The sequence below is a fragment of the Saccopteryx bilineata genome, chromosome 2, assembly GCF_036850765.1.
Source record: "Saccopteryx bilineata isolate mSacBil1 chromosome 2, mSacBil1_pri_phased_curated, whole genome shotgun sequence".
NCBI lineage: Eukaryota > Metazoa > Chordata > Mammalia > Chiroptera > Emballonuridae > Saccopteryx > Saccopteryx bilineata.
Genome location: NC_089491.1, coordinates 305,168,061 through 305,174,060, shown reverse-complemented (window position 1 = coordinate 305,174,060; position 6,000 = coordinate 305,168,061). Strand labels below are relative to the sequence as shown.

The 6,000-nt window shown below is 45.5% G+C and overlaps 1 pseudogene; it reads right to left on the bottom strand.

Moving 5' to 3' along the window:
* Window positions 1–1,731: 1,731 nt before the first annotated feature.
* On the bottom strand, window positions 1,732–4,708 carry LOC136322547 (heterogeneous nuclear ribonucleoprotein A1-like 3; annotated as a pseudogene).
* Between the last annotated feature and the right edge of the window lie 1,292 nt (window positions 4,709–6,000).

Sequence of the window (6,000 nt, the reverse complement as noted above, 5' to 3'; positions counted from 1 at the left end):
AGACTCTTTCTTCCTCTTATGCTACTGCAGGCCTAAGGGCTCCCAGCTCCCCCAACACCACTCTACCTGCAGCTCTTCTCCATCTCAGCTAATGGACACGCCAGAGGTATTAAAAAAAAAATCAAAAGTCAGATCATGCCACTTCCCTTGTTGAACACTGGTTCCCCATTTCCTTCAGAATAAAAGCCATAGCCTGCATAATGGCTCCCAGGCCCAATGTAATCTACTCCTCACCCCTTATCCCTCTTGATCCTATCTGTTACTGTCTCCTTCACTCCAGCCTCATTGGCTGTTTTAGAACTTGCCTGATCTGCTCCCACCTGAAAGTCTATGTTTGGCTGTTCCTCCATTGAAACACTATTCCTCCAAATATCCGCATGGTCAGCTCCCTCCCTTCTTCAGGTCTTTGCACAAATGCCGTATTCGCAGTGAGACTTTTTTGATCATCTCTTTGTCCCCTTCATTCCAATACTTCATTCCCATTCTCCTAATATACATACTTATTAGCTGTTGATACAGTATCTAATTTTTTAAAGATGATATTAAATAGTTTATTGATTACTCATGATAATAGATGCTACACAATCTTCTTTCCCATCTATAATTGGTACCCTTATTCAATTTAGATATATTGCATAGGATGTGCCAACAACCATTAATACAAATAAGCTTTTAATGGTGAATGTCACAACATAGTAACTGTCAATTCAACTACACCAAGATTTCTGAAGACAATGGCTTCTGCAGCCAAGCAGACTGTAAATAAATTTCATATGGAAACTGTTATCACCCTGAAGGAATTCTAACTTCACATTAATGGCGTCAGAGTAGACTAACTTTACACAGCACATTTTTAAGATGACACACTTGGTCCTGGCCGGCTGGTTCAGTAGATAGAGCATCAGCCCGGCATATAGACATCCCGGGTTCGATTCCCAGTCAGGCCACACAAGAGAAGTGACCATCTGCTTCTCTCTCCTCTCTCCCTCTTCCCCTCCCACAGCCAATGGTTCAATTGGTTCGAGCCCTACGTGCTGAGGATAGCTCAGTTGGTCTGAGCATCAGCCTCATGCGCTAAAAATAGCTCAGTTGATTCAAGCATAACACCAGATGGGTTGCCAGGTAGATCCAGGTAGGGGTGCATGCAAGAGTTGTCTCATCATCTCTCCTACTCTCACTTAAAAAAAAAAAAAGAGCCTGACCTGTGGTGGCACAGTGGGATAAAGTACCGACCTGGAACACTGAGGTTGCCAGTTTGAAACCTTGGGCTTGCCTGGTCAAGGCACATATGGTCAAGGGAGTTGATGCTTCCTGCTCCTCCCCCTTCTCTCTCTCTCTCTCTCTCTCTCTCTCTCTCTCCTTCTCTCTCTTTCTCACTCCTCTCTCTCTATAAATCAATAAATAAAATATTTTTAAAAAAGAAAAAAATTAAAAAAAAAAGAAAGTAGAAGAAGATACACTTACCAGAGACATGATCAGCCTATTCCACTTAGCAATCAACAGCATGGGTGCAAAAAACTCTACATTAAAACCCTTAGTTGGAATGCTTTATGCTTTCCACTGAACAGAAACAGAAATAACCTGTTATATGGTTAATCACAAATACAGCCCTCAAGTTTTTTGCCCATTCATGTGAGTATTGTGTAGGACATGTTTTCTTTGTAGCAGCTGGGCCTTGCCCCACTATGCTTGGCTGAATTCACAAATCCACTGTAACCTGTAGCTTCCCGGTCACTTCTCTGGCTCTCCTCTCTTGCTACACGTTGTTTCCTGGCAGTAATTAAAACCTCTGCCACTGCCATAGCCACTGCTGGAACTGCCACAGCCACCTTGGGTTTGTGGTTTGGCAAAGTATTGGCCTATACTATGACAGAGACCAGAGCTTCTGCCTCTAAAGTCTCCTCCTTTCATGGATCCAAAATTTGAAGACCGAGTGTTATAATTGCAAAAGTCATTGTAGCTTTTGCCACCTTCAAAATTGCTTCCATCATTACCAAATCCATTATAGCTGTCCCCGCTGCCACCATTTCCACCACCACCACTGCCGCCACCTCTGAAATTTCCTCCACGACCTAAATTGTTAGTCTCACCAAAACCACCTCCACGACCACCACCGAAGTTTCCAGAACCACTTTAAGTGGATGCAGCACTAGCCCTCTTTTGCTTAGATACGGCTTTCCTTACGTCACAGTTGTGGCCACTCACATGAGATTTCTGAATGACAATCTCATTTATGGAGCCATGGTCATCAAATGAAACAAAAGCAAAGCCTTTTTCTTGCCACTGCTTCGGTCAGTCATGATTTCAATCACTTTGATTTTTCCATACTGTTCAAAATAATTTCTTAGTCCTGGCTGGGTAGCTCAGTTGGTTAGAACATTGTCCCAATATGCCAAGGTTGCAGGTTTGATTCCCAGTCAGGGCACATATAAGAATCAACCAATGGCCTGACCAGGTGGTGGCGCAGTGGATAGAGCGTCGGACTGGGATGCAGAAGACTCAGGTTCGAGACCCCAAGGTTGCCAGCTTGAGAATTGGCTCATCTGGTTTGAGCAAGAGCCCACCAGCTTGAACCCAATGTCACTGGCTCCAGCAAGGGGTTGCTCGGTCTGCTGGAGGCCCACGGTCAAGGCACATATGAGAAAGCAATCAATGAACAGCTAAGGTGTTGCAACGCGCAATGAAAAGCTAGTGATTGATGCTTCTCGTCTCTCTCCGTTCCTGTCTGTCCCTGTCTATCCCTCTCTCTGACTCACTCTCTCTCTGTAAAAAATAAATAAATTAAAAAAAAAAAAAAAAAGAATCAACCAATGAACACATAAATAAGTGAGACAACAAATCAATGTTTCTGTGTGTGTGTGTGTGTGTGTGTCCCTTCCTCTCTCTCTAAATATCAATCAATCAATCAATCAATCAATATTTATAAAAATTATTTTTCTTAGGAGATGTTCTTCAGTGTCCTCAAAACCACTGACAAAAATCTTTGTCACAGTTAAGTGGGCACAGGTCTCTGAGAATCTTCTCTTGGGACAGCCTCTTTGGTTCTGCAGCCCTTCCATTCCCCCCGTGTGGCCTTGCTCTCACAGTTGCATCCACCTCCTCCACAGTGGCGCACATGACAAACCCCAAGCCTCTGGAGCACTTGGTGTTGGGATCTCTCCCAACCCCACAGTGTGCGAACATTCCCGTTGCTCAAAATGGCTTCTCAGACTCCTCAGTTGTTTCAAAGCTCAAACCTCCGGTGAAGAGCTTCTGCAGTTGTTCGGGCTCTTTGGGAGGGTAGACATAAATAGCATGGGAGAGACAACTTTAACGATGCTGCTTGGCGGTATCCATCATCAGAAAGTGATATATTATCGAATTTACTTATTATTATGCCTATTGCTTTGTTTATCTTCCTCCACTAGAATGGAAGCCCGTAAGGGTGGAGATTTTTGTCAGTTTTGTTACAAATGTATCCTTGGAGAGTAGAACAGTGTACACTGTGGGCACTCAGTAAATAAATACTTATGGGAGGAATGAATGAACACATTATGTGGGTGACTGCCTGGCCAGCCGAATCCTCGAATCCTCGGTCTCAGCAGCTGCTATCATTGCTCTTGCTCCTGCTCTCTGAGCCATGAGCCTATTTCTTTTTTTCATGAAAAGAAAACCATTCCTGTTATCTATCATGTGGTTTCTCTCCAGTCTCCTTTTTTGCTCAAAAATGCCAGGCTCTTCAGCTAATCCTTTGTCCTGGGTCCCCCTAGGTCTTCAGTCCTTAAGACAGGCTTCCGCTGCCAGCCAGTCTCCAGATTCTGATTCACAGAGCTGACCCAGAAGCTCCAGCAGGATGTGGGCCCTGCGCCTCGCAGGGGACCACTGTTCTCCACACAACTGAATCACCATTTCCCCTTCACTTGAGCCCAAGGCAGCCCTCAGGGAAGAGGTCGTCCTGACCTGGGAACACACTAAATGCCATGGGGGCTTCCTTTACTCCACACAAAGGAGACTTGGTTCTGTGAGGGGGCTCCCACTCAGGACAGCCTGGATGGACTTGCCCCAGGAAAGGGCTGAGGACAGGAAAAGATTTTGACCAAGACATTTCCTGACTTGGTTTCTGAAGGCCCTTTTCTATTTTCCAAAGTTGGCCTTGGTCTTTGTCTGGGTTATTCACATGCCGGAAGCATTCATGTGGAACCAACTACTCCCAGGACTCCGGCATTCTCCCCGGGTGCCAGCGTCATCTTTCTGAGCTTGCTTCTGAAATGTTTTTGGTATGAAGCATCATGGCAGGTGAGGGGGAAGGGTCATGTAGCATGGGATGCACAGCTGAGTCTAGGTCTCTTTAGGGCTGGGATAATAGATATTCTCTACCCATCCAGACTCCCCTTCCTCAGCAGGCTTCCTCCACATCATCCTCTCTGCCTGTTTGCCCCTCCCAGCCTCCTGGTTTAGAAGAGGTTAAGCAAACAGATCACTAGGAGGACAGCTATATCAGGATCTTTGAGTTTCTCTCTTTCACTGTAATGCCAACTCCACCCCCTGCTGAGATCGTGCTAATGGGACAAGACAGCATAGGCTGTGGATCCCCTCTCCCTTCCCCCCATTTCCTCTGTGTGGTTTCCCTTCTCCTCTCCTGGCAGTGACCCCACCCCTTCTCCTTGCTCTCATTCATCCTCTTCTTTCCATGCTCCCTTTGGGACTTGTAGAAGTAAGGGGAAGGCATTATGCTTCAAAAAGAGCTGAGAATATCATAAGTGCTCAACAAATATATGTAGGTCCATTCACTAATATTTCTATTATTTTGAGGGGGGGGGAGAGAGAAAGTGGGTGTGGGGGGGAATGGGAAGCATCAATGTGTAGCAGTTGCTTCTCTCATATGTGCCTTGAGTAGGCAAGCCCAGGGTTTTGAACCGGCAACCTCAGTATTCTAGGTCGACACTTTATCCACTGTGCCACTGCAGGTCAGGTCATTTATATGTCTTTTAAAAATTATTGATTGGTTTTTGCCTGACCAGGTGGTGGCGCAGTGGATAGAGCATTGGACTGGGACGAGGAGGACCCAGGTTTGAGACCCTGAGGTCACCAGGTTGAGTGTGGGCTTATCTGGTTTGAGCAAAAGCTCACCAGCTTGGACCCAAGGTCGCTGGCTCGAGCAAGGGGTGACTCAGTCTGCTGTAGCCCCTGGTCAAGGCACATATGAGAAAGCAATCAATGAACAACTAAGATGTCGCAACAAAGAATTGATGCTTTTCATCTATCTCCCTTCCTGTCTGTCTGTCCCTATCTGTCCCTCTCTCTGACTCTGTCTCTGTCATACACACACAAATTTTTTTTTTAATTATTGATTGATTTTTAGAGAGACAAGAAAGGAGAGAAAGAAACATCAATTTGTTGTTCCACCCATCAATGCACTCATTGGCTGACTCTTGCATGTGTGTTGACTAGGGATCAAACCCACAACCTTGGTATATCTCAGGGGTTGGGAACCTATGGCTCGTGAGCCAGATGTGGCTCTTTTATTTTTATTTTTATTTATTTATTTTTTACAGAGACAGAGTGGGTCAGAGAGCGGGATAGACAGGGACAGACAGACAAGAATGGAGAGAGATGAGAAGCATCAATCATTAGTTTTTCATTGCGCGTTGCAACACCTTAGTTGTTCATTGATTGCTTTCTCATATGTGCCTTGACCGCGGGCCTTCAGCAGACCGAGTAACCCCTTGCTGGAGCCAGTGACCTTGGGTTCAAGCTGGTGGGCTTTTCCTCAAACCAGATGAGCCAACATTCAAGCTGGCGACCTCGGGGTCTCAAACCTGGGTCCTCTGCATCCCAGTCTGATGCTCTATCCACTGTGCCACTGCCTGGTCAGGCCAGATGTGGCTCTTTTGATGGCTGCATCTGGCTCGCAGACAAATCTTTAATAAAAATAATAATAACGTTAAAAATATAAAACATTCTCATGTATTACAATCCATTCATTTCCTACCGCTCATGTTCATGGTTGCGGGTGGCTAG